This window comes from Lemur catta, chromosome 1 (assembly GCF_020740605.2).
Source record: "Lemur catta isolate mLemCat1 chromosome 1, mLemCat1.pri, whole genome shotgun sequence".
Taxonomy (NCBI): domain Eukaryota; kingdom Metazoa; phylum Chordata; class Mammalia; order Primates; family Lemuridae; genus Lemur; species Lemur catta.
In genome coordinates, this window is record NC_059128.1 from 174,287,605 (window position 1) to 174,308,427 (window position 20,823).

Here is a 20,823-nt window from a genome sequence, read left to right on the forward strand (position 1 = left end):
GGCTAGAGTGCCATGGCATCAGCTTAGCTCACAGCAACCTCAAATTCCTGAGCTCAAGCGATCTTCTTGCCTCAGCCTCCTGAGTAGCTGGGACGACAGGCATGCGCCATCATGCCCGGCTAATTTTTCTATATATATTTTTAGTTGTTCCATATAATTCCTTTCTATTTTTAGTAGATACGGGGTCTTGCTCTTGCTCAAGTTGGTCTCAAACTCCTGAGCTCAAACGATCCTCCCACCTCAGCCTCCCAGAGTGCTAGGATTACAGGCATGAGCCACTACACCCGGCCGAAATTAACATAGTTCTTAATCAAAGGTAAAAGAATAAATGAAAAGGGGAATTATTGTAAGTACTTTTAACTGAATGAAAACATATTAAAATGTGTTGGATGCTGCTAAAGCAATACTTAAGGGGAGTTTATCACACTAAACAGTCATATTTGAAAAGAAGAAAGGTCTTACATAAGTGACCTCACCTTCCACCTTAAGAAACAAGAAAAAGAAGAGCAAACTAAGTCTAGGCAGAAGAAAGAAAATGATCAGAACAAAAATCAGCAAGATGAAAAATCAATGTAAGCAAAAGCTGGTTATTTGTAATGATCAATAAAGTTGATAAACATCTAGCCAGACTGATCAGACAAAAAAGAAAGAAGACAAATCAACATCAAGAATGAGAGAGGTGACATCACTACAGAATCTGCAGATATTAAAAGAATAATAAGGGGATGTTTTGAACAACTTTATACCAATACCTTTGGTTATTTAAATGAAAGGGACAAATTCCAAACCTTACTCAAGAAGAAATAACTAACATGAATAGACCTATGGCTATTGAAGAAATTGAATTTGTAGTTAAAAGCCTTCCCAGAAAGAGAACTCCGTCTTCTAACAAACATTTCAGGAACAAATAATACCAATTGTATACAAACTCCTTCAGACAGTTAAAGAGAAGGGAATACTTTCCACTCATCTGTGAGGCCAAAATTTTTTTAAGAGATGTGATCTTGCTCTGTTGCCCAGTGCAGTGGCACAGTCGTAGCTCACTACAGCCTCAAACTCCTAGGCTTAAGTGATCCTCCCACCTCAGCCTCCTGAGTAGCTGGGATGAGACATGTGCCACCATGCCTGACAAATTAAAAAAAAAAATTTTTTTAGAGATAGGGTCTTGCTATGTTGCCCAGGCTGTTCTCAAACTCCTGGCCCCATGCTATCCTCCCACCTGAGCCTTCTGAGCTGCTTGGTTTACAGGTTTGAGCCACTGTATCTGGCAAGGCAGAAAATATTCTGATGTTAAAACCAAATAAAGACATTACAAGAAAACTGAAGATTGATATCCCTTATGAATATACATGCAGAAATTCTAAACAAAATGTAAGCAAATTGAATCCAACAATGTATAAAAAGGATAATGCATAATCACCAAGAAGGGTTAATCCCAGGAATATAAGATTGTTTTCACATTTGAAAGTTAATCCTTATAATTCACAATATTAATAAACAAAACTATATAATCATTTCAGAGACACAAAGCATTAAGAATCTAACATCCTTTGCTGATTTAAAAAAAAGTTTGAGCAAAGCAGAAATAGATGGGAACTTCCTCAATCTGACAGAGCACCTGCAAGAGCTATTAGAACTAATAAGTGAGTTCTACTACTAGGAAGGTTACACAAAAATCAACTGTATTTGTATTTAGTAACAACAATCAGAAATTTAAATAAAAAGTACCTCTTACAATAGCTTAAAAAAATAGGAGGATAAGTTGGAGAAAAGATGAGCCAGACCTGTACACTGAAACTATTAAACATTGTTGAGATGTGCTTGCTTCAGCAGCATCTGTGCTAAAATTGGAACGACACAGAGATTAGCATGGCCCCTGTGCAAGGATGACACACAAATTTGTGACACATTCCATATTTTGCACCAGTCCTGGGAAGTTTGTTTCACTACTTGCTGACTAACTCTAAGGAAACAATGTGAGAAAAAGCAAAATGGGTGGCACCTAATATTGAAATTGTGATTTTCAAGAAAAAAAAATTGCTGAGATAAATTAAAAGATTTAAGTAAACTGAGATATACAATATTTATGAACTCTCAATATTGTTAAGGTGTCAGTTCCCCAAAGTTGATCCATAGATTCAGTGTAATCCCTGTCTAAATCCCAAAAGGCTATTTGGTAGAAATTGACAACATGATTCTAAAATTCATATGGAAGTGCAAATGACCTAGAATAGCCTAAACTGTCTTGGACAAAAAAATCAGAATTGGAGGACTAACATTACTTGATTTCTAGACATTTTATAAAGCTCCAGTAATTAACAGTATTATATTTACATTGAGATAGATCACTGGAACAGAATAGAAAGTCTGTAAATAGACCCACACATATGGACAACTGAATTTTAACAAAGATACAAATGTAATTCAGTGGAGAAACAATCTTCCACAAATGGTGCTAGAAAAATTGGATACCCAGATGCCAAAAAATGAACATTGATTCATACCTTGTACCATAAACTCAAAAAAAGATTGTGGACCTAAATATCAGTCCTAGAAATATGAGACTTCTGGAAGAGAAGAGAAAAATTTTGTGATCTTGGGTTTGATAAAAATTTCTTAGATCCAACATCAAAGGCATATCTATTTCAGAAATAGTCGATAAGTTGGATTTCATCAAAATTAAAAAGTTCTATCATTTGAAAGAAACTAAAATGACAGTTCCAGAGTGGGAGAAAATATTTGCAAAGAATGTATCTCATAAAGTACTTATATTCATAATATGTAAACAACCCTCAATACTCACTAATAAGAAAATAAAACCACACAATCAAATAATGGGCAAAAGATTTGGACACTTCACCAAAGAAGACAGATGAATGGTAGATAAGCTCATGAAAAGCTGCTTGTTATCGTTAGTCATCAGGGACGTGTAAATAAGATACCACATTGAGATACCACTATTTGAATGGCCAAAATTAGAAAGATTGACCATACTAAGTATTGGTGAATATGTGGTAGAACTAGAACTGTCATACATTGCTGGTAGGACTGGTGAAATGGTATTACCATTTTGGAGAACAACTTGACAGTTCTGTAAAATGTTAAATACACATCTACCAGGATTTCCAGCCATTCTGCTCTAGGGATTTACTGAAGAAAAACTAATGTATATGTCCACACACAGACTTGTACACAATTGTTCATAGCTCCTTTTTGGTAATAGCCCAAATCTATGAACAACCAAAATGTCTTTGCGATTTATTCATTCAAAAGAATACTATTTAGAAACTACTCCCCTGCAAATGAGAAAAAAAAATAATATAAAAAAAGCAAAACCAAAATACTACTCAGGAATATAAAGGAATGAACTATTAAAACATACAACCTGGATATATCTCGAAATATTTATGCCGAGTGAAAGAAACCAGAAGAAAAGAATGTATGATTCCATTTATATAAAACTCTAGAAAATGTAGACTAATTGTAGTGACATTAAATACATCAGTGGTTGCCTGCGAACAGGAAAGGATGGGAGGGAGGGATTATAAAGGGGCATGAAGAATATTATGGGAGTCATAGATACGTTCACTATCTTGATTATAGTGATAGTTGCAGGTGTGTAGTATATCAAAACTTCAAATTTTATACTTTATTTGTGCAGCTTAGTATATGTCAATTGGATAGATGGTTTTATTAAATTATGTTTGAATAATTTCAAACATTTAATTTAAACATTAAATACATTTTTTTAAAAAGGCTGTGAAAAGCCCATGAAGGAATAGTTTAAAAAATTTACTATAATTTTCTTCTGTATGTGTGTATTCAGGATATAGAATTAAGTATAGAAAAGAACAAAGTAGAAAGTTAATGGTTATCCTCCTGATATTACTTTTTATCTGTAGGTGAAGAACACTCCAGGCTCTCTACATATATAAAATATGGAGGTGCCTTTAAATGCCAATAATTCCATCTTTCTCCATTCTTTTTCCCTCTACTCACCCTCCTGCTGTAGCTATTCCCTCCAAAGCTGGCCAGCCCCATTGGAAAAGGTGATAGATTGCAATTAGTGTTAGCATGTGAAATGTGAGTATAGGGGGCAGGAGATCTCTCATCCCCAACATACCTCTCCATCTGCTTACGTAACCTGAGATTCTGAAATTCCTTTGAAAGAGTATAAAGCTTTTCATTGTATAATTGAGAAAGTAGTTTTAAGCATATAGTCCTTCCTGAAAGAGGCAATAAAGTAGTATCTGGCCTTTCACATGTACTTTCCCATTTGATCCTGAGCATCCTGTAAGATAGGTTCCGTTATTAAAAGTGAGATCCAGAGAGGTCAAATACTCAAGATTGTACAGCTGGTAAGATGTAAAGCCAGCACCTAGATCTGTCAGGTTTCGCAGCTCAGTGGAAGGCAGGAAGGCACAGGGTGCTGAGAATGCTGGAGCTGCTTTCATGGGTTGGGGCACAAATGCTGGCTTGAAGGGTTAGCACCCATAAGAATCTGCAGCCCACCTAACTGGTCTGTGAGCACTGTCTCTGGAACATAGGGGCAACAGTGATGCTTCAGGACTGGCAGAAATTCTGTGCCTGCTTTGTGAGTACTCTAAAAAGGATGCCTGGGAGTAGTGTTTAGCATGTGTCTTTAAACTCTTTCTAGCCATATCATCAGTCTCTCTGAAGGACTTTTTCTCAGTATTCATTTTGGAATGTAATGATATACTACCTTGGATTATTTTTAATTTTTTAAAAACCTCTGTAACAAGGATGAATTCCCAGGCCTCAAAATTTAGGTGTGCAAGAAATGTTTCTCATTTATTTATTTATTTTATGACATAATTTCTATTGTCAGTACCTATCTAGTAGAAGGCTTCCTTAGGGTAAAACATATAGGGTACAACTTGGTCATTTAAGGCTGAATTCAGTTGTTTTCCCTGGATGGTGAGTTTTCAGAAACTTCATCATGTCATAGCATGGATATGTGCATGAGGATTTTAGTTTCGGGCTGTTGTTTCTCTTAAACTATTATAGCTTCTGCTGAGGCTTTGGTTTCTGTCTAGTCCCTGGGTGTGGCTATCCCTCTCTGCTGACATCTGAAGTGTTTGAATTCCCAGTTAAGTCTGTGGTCTTGTGGTCCATGTGGTATCCCTTCATAAAGACCCTGAATCTTCTTCAAATCTACCTGGTTGTAGTTGTAGAATGGTGGAGGGCATGGGTTGGAGTCGTAAAACAGTAAGTTACTATTTTGCAATTTTACCCCAATATTCTTGAGATAACATGTTGCTTCTTCCCAGTTCTTCCCACTTCTCCCTTGAACACTTTCTCGATTATTTGAGTATATAGAGACCTCTTCTTCCTCTCACCTCCTTAATTCTTTGTGTCTAACTATACCAGATGGTGAATTTTATTGATTACACTCACAATAACATTGCCGTTTAGCTTACTATTTGTTTTTCTTATCCCCTGAACCCCTCACCTAGTTTGTAAGCTCCTGGAATGCCTAGACTAGAAATTAAACTTCTTGATGCTCTTCACAGTCCATAAGCATGAGACTGAGTGCATAGTTGGTCTTTAGTAAATGTTGGCTGGATGAATAATGAATGAATTTAAGCTTTCTGAGTACAGAGAATAAATCTAGTATTTTTATATCTCCTATGATGTTTGACATAGTGTTGAACCCTACGTAATCATAAACTATTTACTTAATTTGACTGAGAGTCATTTTATGTTATTAGTTCTACATGTATTTCCAGTGTCCAAGGAAGCCTCAAAAAACCATGTTTGCTACAGATGCTCATTTGAAAATGATTTAAGCTATTGATTAGGATTGAGTGGGAGAATTTTTTAGAATGAAGGAGGTAAGTGTGATTACATACATGGCATGTTAGAGACAGGAAATAATACAAGACCAGAAAAATAAAAGACTGCTGGTATTATTTACAACATCTATTGTTTAAATGAATATAAGAAAAAGGAGGCAGATGAATCCAATTCATTTCTCTTAAGCTAAGGGAGAAAAATTGGACTAAGGAGATGATTCTCTTGAGCTTATCTTTGGTAGGGTTTTAGTGACTTTCTGTACTTGGGTTCATATAACAAATTTTTATTGAGCACCAACTGTGTGCAAACAATGTTTTAGACACTCAGTATTCAGAGAAACACCTGAAAAAAGGCGTTTCTTATTTTCAAGAATGCATAATCCTTGATGAAGGCAGAATAAACAGAAAGTACTATGCAAAATGGCATTAACTAGAGGGCTCAGTGAGTTTCTTTGCCCTCACTGAAGGACATAGTTGCTTATTCAGGCTGAGGGATTTGAGGAAGACTCCACAAGGGAAATGGTATTTGACTAGATATGGAATGATTACCAAGAATTTGAAGGGTAAAGAAAAGACGAAGGGAATTCTAAGTAAAGGGCATGTATAGAGGTTGATTTTAAGACAGAACCAACATGTACAGGCTGATATGCTCAGTGTGATTGTAGCATGTGGTATGGCGTGTGGGGCAGGGTGGTGTCTGATGATGTGGGTTTGGCTAGGTTGCAGGGGCATTCACTAGATGCCAGTTTGGATTTATTCTAGTAGTATATCAAAGTTTATCTTCTCCATTTTTCAAAAATCTTTTTAGCTGTCTTATAGGAATAGTAAAATGTGAATCTTCACTTTTTTCTTCCTCTCTTGTCTGTTACAAAAATAATATATGATGATTGTGGAAAATATACAATTATATAGAAAAAAATTAACTCATCCATAATCTCTTCACCCTTTTCCCTGAAATGGCTCCTGTTATCATTCTTTTTAAAATGTATTTTTTCTTTTTAAAAATTTCCTGTTCTTATGAATGAATTTCTTCCTTTATCTCTAAACATTTCAGATATATTTATTTCAGGGTCTTTTTCCTGATTACCAGTTTGGAAGTCTCTTACTGACTTTGGTGGTGATAGATTCTTCAATATGATTTGTAATTTTTGTTGGTGAGCTCATCTTCAGAGCCTTATCTTCAGCCAGAGTCCTGTGTGCACTCTGGGTGGTAGAGGTCTTCCTATGGAGCACTTCTGCTTCTGCCTCTGCTAGGTCCATGTGGTTTCTTTGGTTTCTTGGGTTCTAGGTTTCCTTAGTGGAGGTGGTGTGAATTCAGGCCTTACATTCGCTCCAGGGCAGTTTTGGGGTTCTGATTTCTCATGAATGCCATTTGTTCTACCTGTAGTCCATGATGAATATTTAATATGTCTTTATAGAGAGATCTGCTCCTTTCCTGGTTTGGGGCTTTATGTTCTGCTTCTAGTTTTCTGCTGTGTTCAGGATCTGAGACCTCAACTCCTATCCCTCGGAGTGTGAATATTGCCCTGCTCTTACTCAACTTCCCACTTCATTTCTGGTACCTGGAGATTTCTTTTGCTTGCTCAAGATATATATCAATTGAAAAAATTTAAAGATTTATATTTTATCCAACATTTCTATGTGTTTGAAATAGGAGGGGAACTTCCGTTACCACCTGTCTAGCCAGTCTTTTTTCTTTGCAGAGGTATATACTTTAAACAAATTGATACTATACTGTGTATATTGATAATCTCCTTCTTCAAAACCTGATAATATATTACAAATTTTTTTTGTATTCTTTGAAAATATGATTTTTAATGACTGATATTTTTTATAGGGAGATACTATATATTATTAATGAATCCCTATTTTTTAAATTTAGGTTGTTTTAGATTTCCATTATTATAAATGATGAACATTTATACCAAAGTCTTTCTGCTCATTTCAGATTACTTCTGTAGAATAATTCCTACAAATGGATTGTTTCATCAACATTTTTGAGACTTTTGAATCTTTTGTTGCTAAGTTTTGCTACAAAAAATTTGTTGCAGTTTATGCCTCATCAGTGGGGTCTGTATGTTTCCCAGAACCGTTGCTTCTACTGATTATTACCCTTTTTAAAAGTATGGCTGCTAATTTTCTGGGCAAAACAGTAGGATTTCATTGTTTTTTTTAATTTCCACTTTGTTTCATGACCATTTAAAGAAAACACTTTGAATAAGTCTGTGATATTTTCAGTTTAAAATTTTCTTAAACAGTAATGTGGAGCTTGTGTGTCTACTGACTTGTATTCTTTTGCTATTTGCTGTTCTTCTACTGCCTTCTAAGGAAGTTGAATCTTTAGGTGGAAGAAGTTGTATTTGGTAAGGGGAGTGATGAGTGAAAGCAGATGTAAATTGTAGAAGCTGAGGAAAGAGTTTGAATTGCTCAACATAAGAAAAACCACCGGGATGGAGGTTGAAGAAAGAAAGGCCTTGGGGGAGGGGAGACTATAGACCAGAGAGAATTTTGAAGTGATCAGAGAGAAGGTAGCTCACTTTCAGAGAAGAGCTTTGGGGAAAGTTAGAGTAATTAAAGGGAATTTTGCAGTTTTGCCCAGTGATGTGTAATGTAAATTTTCTTCTCTACTTCTCCACAAAATCTTCAGTAAAACATTTCTCATCAAATGCATTGTGAGATTGGCTCTATTTGGCAGGAATTAATTGAAGCTGTGGGTATGGCCTATGGTGCGCACAAGGTGTAAGAGCCAAATACTGGGTGGGGAGAGTCAGGAGGAGCAGAAATAAACCTCCTGAAGTAGTCCTGGCAAGGCATCAGAGTGCTGAACCAAGGCATGGACAAGTGAAGACAGAGAAAAGGGCTTCCCAGAGACATTTCAGGTTTGGAATTTGGTGATCAGTTAAGGGTGCTGGGGTGAAGCAGGTAATGGAGTTAAGATGACTTTGGGGCTTACAGCTGAGGAGACAGCATACATGGGGGCTGTCATCTCTGATCACTGAGACTAGCCTTGAGAACAGAGGTCACTCTATCCAGGCTTAGAACTAACTTTGATTTAGTTTAGGAAAATAAATATAATCTAAGAGTTGTAGAATATTTTGTATCTTTACAACTTATTTATTATTCAAATTCTCTATATCCTCTATTTTGACTAAATTTTCAACAGCTAAGATCTCCTACAGTAGTTGTACCCTTGTTAATTTCTTCTTTTATTTCTAGAGCTATATAACCCACAGCGTCTAAACATTAATGCCTGCTGTGTCTTAATTTTGGCTTGAACCTCTTTAGTGGTTTTTAATTTAAGTCCTCTTGTTGTAAATACTCTTACTCATTATTGTCAATGCCTTGTTCTGAAATCCTGAGCACATCATTGTACCCCTCAATCTAGATGTCAGTTCTCTTAGCTGTGGAGTAAAGAGTGTGGACTGGACTTTATAAGTGTTATAAATAATTAAACTTCATTGTGTCTCAATTTCCCTATGGGGATAACTTTGTCTAATAATAAGGTAATGGATGTGGAACTGCTTTGGAAAATAGAAAATGCTTGGTAAATGTACAGTTATTAATTTTTCTAATGCCAAGATTCTGGTGAGAGAAAATTTCCAGACTTGGTAGTGGGTGCTATTTTCCCCCATTCGCCAATAGCAAATGATACAATTACCTCATAGTTCAAATGATACAATTACCTTAAAGTTTTTGGGCAAATACCTGGTTTCAACTAAGAAGCATCCATCTTTTGTGAGTAGGAAAAAACTCTAACCTGAGATGTTTGGTAGAGTCCTTCAGTGGTGACATGCAGACTGTTAAAAGAATGATAAAACATAAATTTGTTAATTAGTTATATTCTTTAAGAAAATTTTGTTAATACACTGACAGTGTTTGTTTTTTTAAGAGACAGAGTCTCGCTCTGTTGCCCAGGCTTGAGTACAGTGGTGTGATCATAGCTCACTGTATCTTTGAATTCTTGGGTTCAAGTGATCCTCCTGCTTTGGCCTTCAAGTAGCTAGGACTACAGGTATGTGCTACCACATTTGGTTAATTTTGTTAATTTTATTTTTTGTAGACATGGGGGTCTCACTGTGTTGCCCAGGCTGAACTCCTGGCCTCAAGTGATCCTTCTGCCTTGTCCTCCCAAAATGTTGGGATTACCTGTGAGCCCCCACCCCTGGCTCATAGTTGTTAGTTCTTTATGATTTTGGCATTCTTTGTAAGTGTTGATATTTTTTGACACTAACTTTTAAAATCCGTAACCCATAGCAACTTAGAACTTTTGGAATGACTTCTATGGATCCTTGAAAAAACATGTCTTTTAGCAGGGAGGGTCAGAGTTGGATTCTGCAGGTTGCAAAATAAAGTACCTCAGAGTTTCAACTCCTGAAAGCACTGTTGTAATTGATCATGTGTTAAGAGTGAAAAACTTCAAGTTTTAACCAATGTGTTTGGGAGATTAAATTTCAAACGCTGACGTGGAAGCATGCTGGGTAGAACTCTCTTTGCTCACTTGGACACTCTTGGACTAGAATCTCACTTGCGTTGCTGTGAATCATTTACATTGAAATTCTCAGCTAGAACTGGGGGAAAGGGGATTCTAAACCAGGAAGTAATGCCTGGGTTATTCCAGAGCACTTGAAAGTGACTCATGGCTCCCTGTTCTCTGACAGCTCTTTGGTGTTGGTCTAGAGGCATTCATTCTGAGATATTTGGCATTATAGGCAGTTCCAATCTGGGCAATTATCTTTCTAATGTATAATTTCCTGTGACTAATACATAGAAAATAGGAATAAGGTACTTTTCCAGAGATGACTAAAAAAGTGATATAATTTATATCATTCTCACAAAGTTCATTTAAATCCTTTCATCTATTCCCTGAGTTTCTAGTAAGACAGATCACACTGTGTCCATACTTCACCCTAAACAGTTCCATCCTGGAGAGTCAGGTTCTAGGGCAGCTTCTAACAGGAAAAGGTCATAGGGTATATAACTTGAGATATAGCCATGGAAAGGGATTGATAGGGACCACCAGCATGAAGGCAATATATAAGTAAGAGTCTGGACTTGGCAGACTCCCTGGGTTTTTTTTTTTTTTCCTTTTCTTGATCACTTTCTAGTAGACTAGAGAACTCCCTGGGTTTTGATCGCAGCTCTACCACTTACTGTGAAGCTTTTGGCTTCAATTTCTTTGACTCTAAAGTGTGAATTGTAATAATACCAACCTCACACTGCTGCTGTGAGGATTAAATGGGACAATATCTATAGTACTTAGAAGAGTGCTTGGCCTATAATGAACAACCATGAATGTTTATTGTTAAAAGGGTAAGAGAAGTCCCACTTGCCTTGTTTGGACTGCCATGGTTATGAGTGCTGTGTTTTGTGGTAGGGAGATAGGGGGAGATTTTATGAGCCATGTTTCAGATGTTCTTGATTATGTGTGATGAGTTCGGGCCGGGAGAAGACTCTTAGAATAGCATGTTTGCATTTGCTTACGAGTCAGTTTGTAAACCTTCATCTTTGCTTCATGCAAACAGAGAGACTGTGCAGAAGGCAAATGAATGGGACAAAGAGATTTTTACAGCTGTATGTCTTGCCTTCCTGGTATCTCCTGATTATAGGGATGGGCATGTGGCTGAAACTCTGCCACTCAGACTCAACATCCTGGGAATTAGACTGTCATTCTAAGATGGTAGTGGAGGCACGTGAAGATAGTGCTCTAAAGCAGCACATCATAGTTCCCACTGTGGAGCTCCTTGGAGCTATCTGGCATTTGTTCTTCTTAGCCCTCCCTTGATTCTTGGAGCCAACACCCCAAACTCCCCACCCTTCCAGTGCATTCCTTTTTTGACAGATTTTGCCAGAATCAGATTTGTTGTGTATAATCAAAATATCTTAACTGGCACAAATACAAAGTAGGTAAATATTTCCATTGTCAGTAGGTAAGGGGACATAGATGAAGCCAAGAATCCTGGAGGTCATAGAAAATTCCTTTCTTAGGATGGCTTGGAATGAGAATATCACTTCTTTTCTGAGGAACATAAGAACATACCTACTTCAGTGGAAAAAGGGAGAGTCCTTAGGTTGGCCAATACTGTATAATATAAATAGTTAAGAACTCCATTTTGTCAGACTATGAATGGTCTGTGGGGAGACCAGTAAGGTGTTTCTTCTTCAGCTGGGGTTTGCATCTTTCTCTCTCTGCCTGTTTGTTTTTCAGGGTCTAGCTCAAATGGCACCTCCTCTGTAAAATCTTCCTTGAATCTTCCAGTCAGATGATTCTTCCTTTCATTCTAGCTTGTATAGAGGTTCTGGAGGTGGCATTCTAGTTCACTTCAAGGGCAGACTCTTTGGTAGAGGCTACGTAGAGGACCACGTTGAAATGGGGATTCTGAACCACTCAGAGCTCATTGGGAGAGAGTAGCGATTGGTAAGTGATGCAGTGGGAAAAGGAGTCTCCTGTGTTTGCCACTGCTGTCATCTTTGGTTCATTTGACTCCCTTACTAAATTGTAAATTCTTTGAGAGTCAAGTCTGTATGTTAGTCACCATTTGATCACTTCCACACTTGGCATAATACCTAGCACCTTAGATGTTCTCAATAAATATGTGCTGAAATGAAATGAGGTCACTGAAGAAAAATTCATGGTGGAATTTGAGCTGTGCTTTGAGGGTGGGTAAAGATTTAGATGAAGGAGAATAGAGTTTCTAGGGATAGGAAATGACATGAAGGAAAGTTGTAGGACAATAAGGAAAGAGGCCTCAAGAGAAAGAGAAGGCCTTTTTAAGGGTGTAGTGGGAAATAAGGATTGTTAAAAGGAAGGGATTGGAGTCTAGAGGTAAAAGTTTAACTAAAGTTGTTTGAGGCCATGATCTCATAAAGGAAATTATTTGATGTATAGTTTAAGGGAACAAACTAAAAAACATGAAAGAAAATTCAGTTGTGGGAGTTATCAGCTTTTAGAATGTTTTGCTCCTGTAGGATTTTAAAATAGAGAATAATTAGGAAACTTGTGAAATTTGGGCAGCAACATAGTGACATCATTATTGTGAACTGGAACGTCATAACAACAATAAAAGCAACAAATAGATATGATAAAGAAGCCTATCATTTCTAATGTTTCTACTTAATGTTTATTTCAGGCGTATTTCTTTGGGAAACCATAACTACGTTAGATATCTGAGCATGCATAAGAACACTGTTAAAAAAATGAATGGAGAGTTTTGTTTTTTCAGGCTTATTCCTTCCAGAATTCCTGTCTGCCTTGTACCTTTCTTGTTCCCTTTGTGCTTTGAAGACAATTTGTATGCAATACAATGTAACTACTTAGTTAAGAATATTCCTTTAACCTCTCCGTGGCAATGATGGTGAATGATCCCAGTCAAAAGGTGCCACACAGCAAATTACAGTGTAGGTTTACTGAGATCTGGGTCAAGTACTCCTTTGGAAATCTAACTTAAAGGGACTTGCTGCTTAACTGTACTTGTTTTCGGTGGGATGTTGTATAAATCTGAAAACATCTTAGACACGTATTTTTTTTTACCCCTAGAGACTGGGTAAATTACTTTTTCCTCTCTCTACATGCAATACATTATAAGTTTTCTGATTTTTATGATTTGTTGACTTTGAATGTCATTACAGCTAGATTGCCTTGTCCTGCCTCACACCAGAAAGATCTGTCCATTTCTCATATTACTATATAGTTTGTCATCTTTAGCTGAAGATGAATGAAAAGAGAATAGGAAGAATTTTTCTGGATGAAGGGAAGGGGACAAAAGGTACAAAGAAGCCATAGGTCCAGAGGCCTTTATACTGTGAATATATCCTTAATACTGCTGGTAAAATGTGGGAACAAGTATAAATTGACTTTTCTGTGGTTCACCGAGGCATTGAATTTCTGGGATTAGTTGTAGTGGTGGGAAAATACAAGTTAGGACAAAAATAATGCTTCTTGTCTAGATATAAACTTATTCAGAAAATATAATTATGATTAATTTCCTTTCCCAATTCAGAATCCCCAAATAGTCCCTATTCTTTGAGGAAGTGACCCTCCCTTCCATTTTCTTTATGTAGATTGTCTGTCATTGCTATCTGTATATCAGTTTAGACTTAGACTGGGTCTTGCTCTGTAGCCTAGGTTGGACTGCAGTGGTGTGATTATAAATCACTATAGCCTCAGACTCCTGAACTCAAGCAATCCTCCCACCTCAGCCTCCCAAGTAGCTAGGACTATAGGTGCATGCCCCCATGCCTGGCTAATTTTTAAATTTTTGTAGAGATGAGTCTCACTATGTTGCCCAGGCTGGTCTAGGACTCCTGGTCTCAAGTGATCCTCCCAAGTTCTGGATTACAAATGTGAGCCACGGCTCCTGGCCTAGGCTCTTGTTGAAAGCAGTAGAAACCCAGTTTACATGGCTTTAAAAAAATTGTATTGAGTAACCAAAAATGTATGAGGGCTTTAGTACAGTGGGATTCAGAACTCAACCCTGACAGGATGTGTTTTCTCTTCCCTGTTTGGCTCGACTTCCAGCTGTGTTGGTTTTGGCTTTATTCTTAGCTTTGGGTCCTCTCCGTGCTGGAGACACGATGGCTGAAGCTGCTCTGACCTCTGCTTCCTCACTGATTCAGAGGATTGTGTGGGGACTCTCATTACAGAGAGCTCCACAAAAACCCCGTCATGTCTTGTTGGCTTCAGTTGGGTTTTATGCTTATTTCTAAACCAAAATCACTGTGGCCAGGGAATATGATATGTCACTTGGCTTGGACCTGGAGCCTCACCCAGATGGCATGGATGAATTATAGGACACGAGTGGAACTCCAAAACTAAAGTTAGGACTTTCCCCAGAAGGGAAATAGTTGCTGGAGAAGAAAACAAAACATGTTGAGGAAATTATACTCGAAGTGTTAATATTGTAACATTATTATTATTTTTTATTTCAAAATATTAAGGAGGTACAAATGTTTTGTTATGCAGATACACTGTATAAAGCTGAAGTCAGGGTTTTTAGTGTACTGTCACCAGAATAGTTTTTATGGATAGGTAAATTTCTATTCCTAACCCACCTCTCACCTTCCCCTCTTCTTGGTTTCCAATGTTCTTCACATCTCTTTGTGCCTGTGTGTACCCATCATTTAGCTCCCACTTATTAGTGAGAACATGAAGTATTTGTTTTTCCATTCCTGAGATACTTCACTTAGGATAATAGTCTCCAGTTCCATACAAATTGCTGCAAAAGACATTATTTCATTCCTTTTTATGGCAGAGTGGTACTTCATGGCATATATATATACCATATTTTCCTCATCCACTCATGAATTGATGGCCATTTAAGTTGATTCCGTATCTTTGCAATTGTCAGTTAATATTATAACATTATTAATGATGGGAATTTGGGTAGTAACCATGTGTTGAATTTTCTCAGAGAACCAAGGAAGTCCTAAAGTGGATGGGGGGTAGGGGAGAGTAGATAGGGATATAAATACTAAATGAGAAGAAAAAAGATCCTGGGATGCTGGAAAGGTCCAGTTACCTGAGCTAGGAAAGTCTCCGTGATTAATTGGCTCATGACCTGCTGGCCCCTCATCTTTCAGAGGCACTGACACTTTGAAATGCCGCTCTTTGGGTTCAGGGATAATGGTGAGTGGTGCAAAACTGAGGTTATGTTTTGACACATTAAGAGACAAAATGTTTTATTCTGTCCCTCAGAGTGAGCTAATTTGGTGAGAGTGTTTCTTTTCTTTTTTTCTTCCTTCTTATAAGAGAATCTGAGTTTCACAATGTTGCGTAGGCTGGATTAAAACTCCTGGGCTCAAGTGGGAACTGAGCCTCCCAAATAGCTAGGACTACAGGTGCGCATCAATGCGTCCAACTGATGGAAATGTTTCTAAAGAAACACACAGCATTTCAACCAAGGCCTTGTGAGAGGCCAAGTGAAGTAACAGAATCAAGGAGGTGTGGAAACAAATTTAATAGACTGGAGGATTCATGTGGCACACATGGTGCTTTATAATAATTCAAATTGTTTGCCAAAATTTAAAAATCAAATTTCAGGAAATCCATTGCCTGCATTTCTGTCTGGGTAGCAATGACTCCCAAGGGCCAAAATAATTAAAGGCATGACTGGGATTTCTTCTGAGACTGTGGTGAAACTCCTTCTAAGGCTGGGGGGTCATTAGGTGCTTTGGAGGAACTTGGCACCACTTGATATTCAATAGCCGCTTGAGACAAATATGAAATTGTATTTACAGCTGATGGACTCAATTTGTGCGTTTAAATTTGTGGTTATTCTGTTATACTGTAAACTAATACATTGTTTGTCTAGCATTGATTAGGTTCCTGTGCATATGTATTTTCACAATGTGCTCCCCTCTCCAAATCTGAATTAAACCAGATTTTGCAAATTCAAAAAAAAAAATCAAATTTCACATAAAAATATGGATCTCTGGCTTCCCTTGAAAAATTAGAAGATCCAGCCACCCTGGGCTTCATTCCTCTTAACAACAGTCCATTGGAGCTCAGCGGTGGCTGCTCCTTCCAGAGCCCTTTCACAGCCCCTGCCTGGCCTCTGTAGGCTTAGAGGCAAATACGGGATTTCTAGGGGACTGGCATCATGGACATATCAGGAAAGGGTGAAGGTTGGGGAGTCAAATGGGAAAGGGCCTCTTTTTTCATCTGGGACTTCAGGAACCAGGAAGAATTTTCATGGGCTGTAGACTGGAAGTGTTACTGAGCTTGTGGCTGTGGGGCATCATTGGTCAGCAGGTCCTGAGAACTGATTACCACTTCATAGAGTCTAATTTCCTCAGCTTACAAGTTGTCTATATTCATTTAATGTTGAATTTAGAGGGGACTTGAGCCATCAGAGAAATACTGTTGACTTAAGTTTTTTCCTTTCTTTCATACATGGGTTCCAATAGTTCCAATCAAAGTCTAATATGGATACTCCTTATTATGCTTTTGATCACTAAATCCTACTTTGTACCTTTTATATATACTTTTAATATAGTTTCTTATTTCTCAGCTAAGAAAATTATTAGCCTTGGCTCCACTAACAAAGAGGCAAAGATTTTCCTGCCCCCTAGACAGGCCACGGTGGGGAGCAGTGTCTGTGTCACTGGGGGCATGGCAGATCCATTAGCGCACCCACCTGGGTAGAGCAGAGGGACCAGAGGTGAGGCAACTTGACATATTTCCCTCTTTGCCTAGGCCATTCCTTCAATAGGTACTTCCACACTTAACAACTTGAAGTCTTTGGATTTCAAAACTGAATAGCACATGTTTGGTGTTAGCCAGGGATAATGGGTAGATGTTGTGAGAAGAGACCAAGTTTTTTTTTGACTTGTTGATTTAACCATTCAAGAAGCAACTCTAACTTTGGACACTCATTCGTTCAGTTGCACAAGTCAAATAACATTTGAACCTCTGTGCTTGGGTGACCAAACCCCATACGTGAAAAAGTAAAGATCAGAGCTTTGGTACCAGCAGCTTTGATTTCAATATGGTGTCTTTCCTTGGGATGGTTATTCCTTCTGTACAACCTTTTTTTTTTTTTTTTTTTTCATCTGAGTCAATTTTTGCCTTCACAAATACTTGTTGACTCACCACATGCTTTTATGTTGGTATTCTGGTTTGAGTCATGCCTCCCTCTGACTTGCACTTTGCTTTAACAAAGAAAGAGATAGTTTTGCCACAATGTGAATCATTCACATACCAGATGTTTTTTACAAGAACTTTTCTTTCTGTTTTCTTAAGTCTTTGTTCTTTGTCTTATTCTTGTTTTCTCTTAAACTCACGCATCTTCTCACATCACCTTTTCATATGATACAGTTGCCTTGGCTACAATTAGTCTAGAAACCTCCATCCCAAAGCCATCTATGCTGAGTGACTGCTATAGTAAGTGGTACATACTGTACAAAGAGGCCCCTTTTTATCCATATTTAAATAGCAAGTGATTAGAGGTGATTCTATAATAATTTGTCAATCATACAGAAATAATCATAAGACTGTATTCTTTACAGAAAAAAAATCAATTTTGGCCTGGCACAGTGGCTCACGCCTGTAATCCTAGTACTCTGGGAGGCTGAGGTGGGACAATTGCTTGAGGCCAAGAGTTCAAGACCAGCCTGAGCAACGTAGTGAGACCTCACTTCTACAAAAAATACAAACATTAGCCAGGTGTGGTGGCATGTGCCTGCAGTCCCAACTACTTGGGAGGCTGAGGCAGGAGGATTGCTTGAGCCCAGGAGTTCAAGGGTGCAGTGAGGTATGATCACACCACTGCACTCCAGCCTGGGTGACAGAGTGTGATCTTGTCTCTTAAAAAAAAAAACAAAATCCCCCAAAACCCTGAATGCTATCAAATTAGTCTTTGTGCTGCTAATCCTCTAATATTCAGCAGAGTAAACAAGTAAACAAGTGTTCAATAAGTTGTCATTGAATAAATAATGAATAAGTGGGTAAGTGAATGAAGATAACTAGTGATTGAGGTATAAAAACTCATCTCATGTCTGTTGGTGGCACATTTCTCATAAGCCATTGTTTTGTTTGGCCCTTTGTTATCTATTCTTGCTCTGTGAAGAGAAACATCACTATTAATGAAATTTACTAACCTTTCCCCACATACACAACACAATAAGGCCGCTGGGAATATAAAAATAATAAAATATCTTTTACCTGCAAGTAACAAACAATGATGTTAGGAGGGTGGAACGAGAATAAAATAGCAAAATAAGACCACTACAAAGCAACACATAATGAAAAATAAATTAATATATGTGAACTGAATAATACATAAGAGATAAAGACACTAAGTAAAGGAAAAGACAGAGATGATCATGTCTTATGTCAGTGGGAAGGAGTTAAGGACACGGGAATGGACCTTAAGCCAAAGCTGGAAGTCCAAGCTGTCAGATTGATAGTAGGGGGCAGAGAGCACATTAATTCGGCAGTGTGGGGAGCAGTAAAATGGTAAATACTTGGAAATACTGAAGCAAAGAAAAAGCCCCAACATTAAGATAACAGCATATTGTTATTTTCCGTTTGTTTTTGTGGGAGATTTCTGGGTCTCCGTTTAAGAGGTCACAAAAGAGTCAGTTTGGAACCAAGTGTCAGTTCACCCCGTGTGTGGTATCCCTGACTTAACTCTTTATAATGATGCTTAACTGATGTTCTCAAGGTCTCTAGGATTGTCTAGGCACTTAAGAATTATCCTGCTTGTTTGAAAATAGTCTTTTTAACAATGAATTTTAAAAGTAATTCAGCATTTGGCAAATCCAGGCTGTTGGCAATCAAATTAATCACTTTCTAAGAAAAGTTTTTCTAGCATAGCTGCCCCTTGTAGAATAAACAAAAAAAGCTGAGCCCAGTTCCTTCAGTGCCGAAGGATGCTCAGGAAAAAATTCAAATTATATTATACCCTTTTAATATATCACGCCCTCTGTCCAAAGGGCAGTGCAGGTTGGTATGTAGAATAGGAGACTAATATTTAACAAAGTAAATCATATCCCAATTCATACTTATATTCAAGAGTTACTAGACATTCTAGTTAACTAGAGAAAACCTAGTAAATTAACAGGTTGATATGGAATATGAATATTTACTTTTTACAAAATGAAACATGCAGCTCCCTGTTGTAAAATGTGGTTGAATAAGGAGATTGCTGGAAATATACATAGATGAAAACATTTTCCAGGTTTTCCTTTAAATTAGAAAGAAAACTCTTCAATTAAATCATATTTCTTAGCTATTTACTTTTTTCACATAGTGATTTATTCCAGTGACCTTGTGATCTTTAAACTTGTAATGGAGAGCTCAAAATAGGACGTAGCATAGGAAAAGGAGAGGGTTGCAGTGAGAGATGAGAGAATAATTTAAGAAGAATGGGAGGATAACACAGGACATCAGTAGAACTTCAACTCACCAGAGATATTGAAATACTTTGGAACAGTTCTCCAGAGAAATACTATTAAGGCTTTTTCCATAAAAGTCAGATATGAAAGAAATATCACATTTCTTTACAGTCTTTAAAGCAACTTTATTTTCACTGTGATGACTCATCCTTCCAAAATACTGTCAAGTCTTGGGCACCTGGAGTCTGCCCCTCAGCCTCTGTTTTTCTAGGGTCTTATGTGGATTATAAAAGACTTGGAGGAAGCTCTTCTATCCTTGCACATCAGTCCTTAGTGGCAACCTGGGAAATACCCCTGGCTTAGGCTGCAGGTCCCTTCTGGTAGAGGTTCTGTTACCCCTGCCACCTCTGGGGCAGCAGTCTTCTTTGCTGGCATCCACAGATTTCCCTTTCTCCCCATTGGAGTAATTTCTCCCCCTCTTTTCCTTCTTCATCTAGTGGTTTCTCAGAGGTGCCCCCCTGCCCATTTCCAGGACAGCCAACCTAAGTAAGCCCTTTCATAGGTTTATGCTTCTTCCCAAAGATTGAGGGAACCACAGATTCCAGGCTAGTTTTGCATTCTGTGCTGCCACACAAGAAATTGTTATTGTCTTAATTGAGGAGGGAAAAGAATAAATGCAACTTAATATTTCAATTAGTTTTTCTGCCACAGTAATATTCACTGTCTTAATTGTTCAAAATTGAAGTACTGAAGTACTTAAAAAAAAAAAAAAAAAGTTTCCCAAAGCCTTAGGAACATTTCCCCTATTCCAAAACATTCTTGGTCTTTGTTTTTTGTTTATTATTTTTACTGTTTGAGTTTCTGTTATTAGTGGTTTGTAGTTTTGGATTATGAAGCATCTTTTTTCTCTTTAAGAATAATCTTTTAAATATTGAGTTATTGAAAAAAATACTAAAAAATATAGAAATAATATGTAACTGATATCCATGTACTTACTTCCCAGATTGAATAGATTATTAAAGTTTTACCACAATTGCTTCCACTATGTCTTTATTTAAAAAGGTAATAGATCCAGCCCTACCATCAAGCCCTGCCCCTTGCTTTACTCTCCATAAACAACCATTATTCTGAATTTGTGTTATTTTCATGTGTTTTTTAAGTTTTACTACATATG

At 37.5% G+C, this 20,823-nt stretch overlaps 1 protein-coding gene and 1 non-coding gene across 3 annotated transcripts in view; both read left to right on the top strand.

The window, feature by feature from the left end:
- The window catches only part of PLS1 (plastin 1), a 113,575-nt gene that overhangs the window by 38,730 nt on the left and 54,022 nt on the right, over window positions 1-20,823 (top strand). The gene's annotated exons all lie outside the window — the stretch shown is intronic.
- On the top strand, window positions 1,818-1,921 carry LOC123631151. The gene has a single exon (XR_006733021.1). It is a non-coding gene; the product is annotated as a U6 spliceosomal RNA (small nuclear RNA).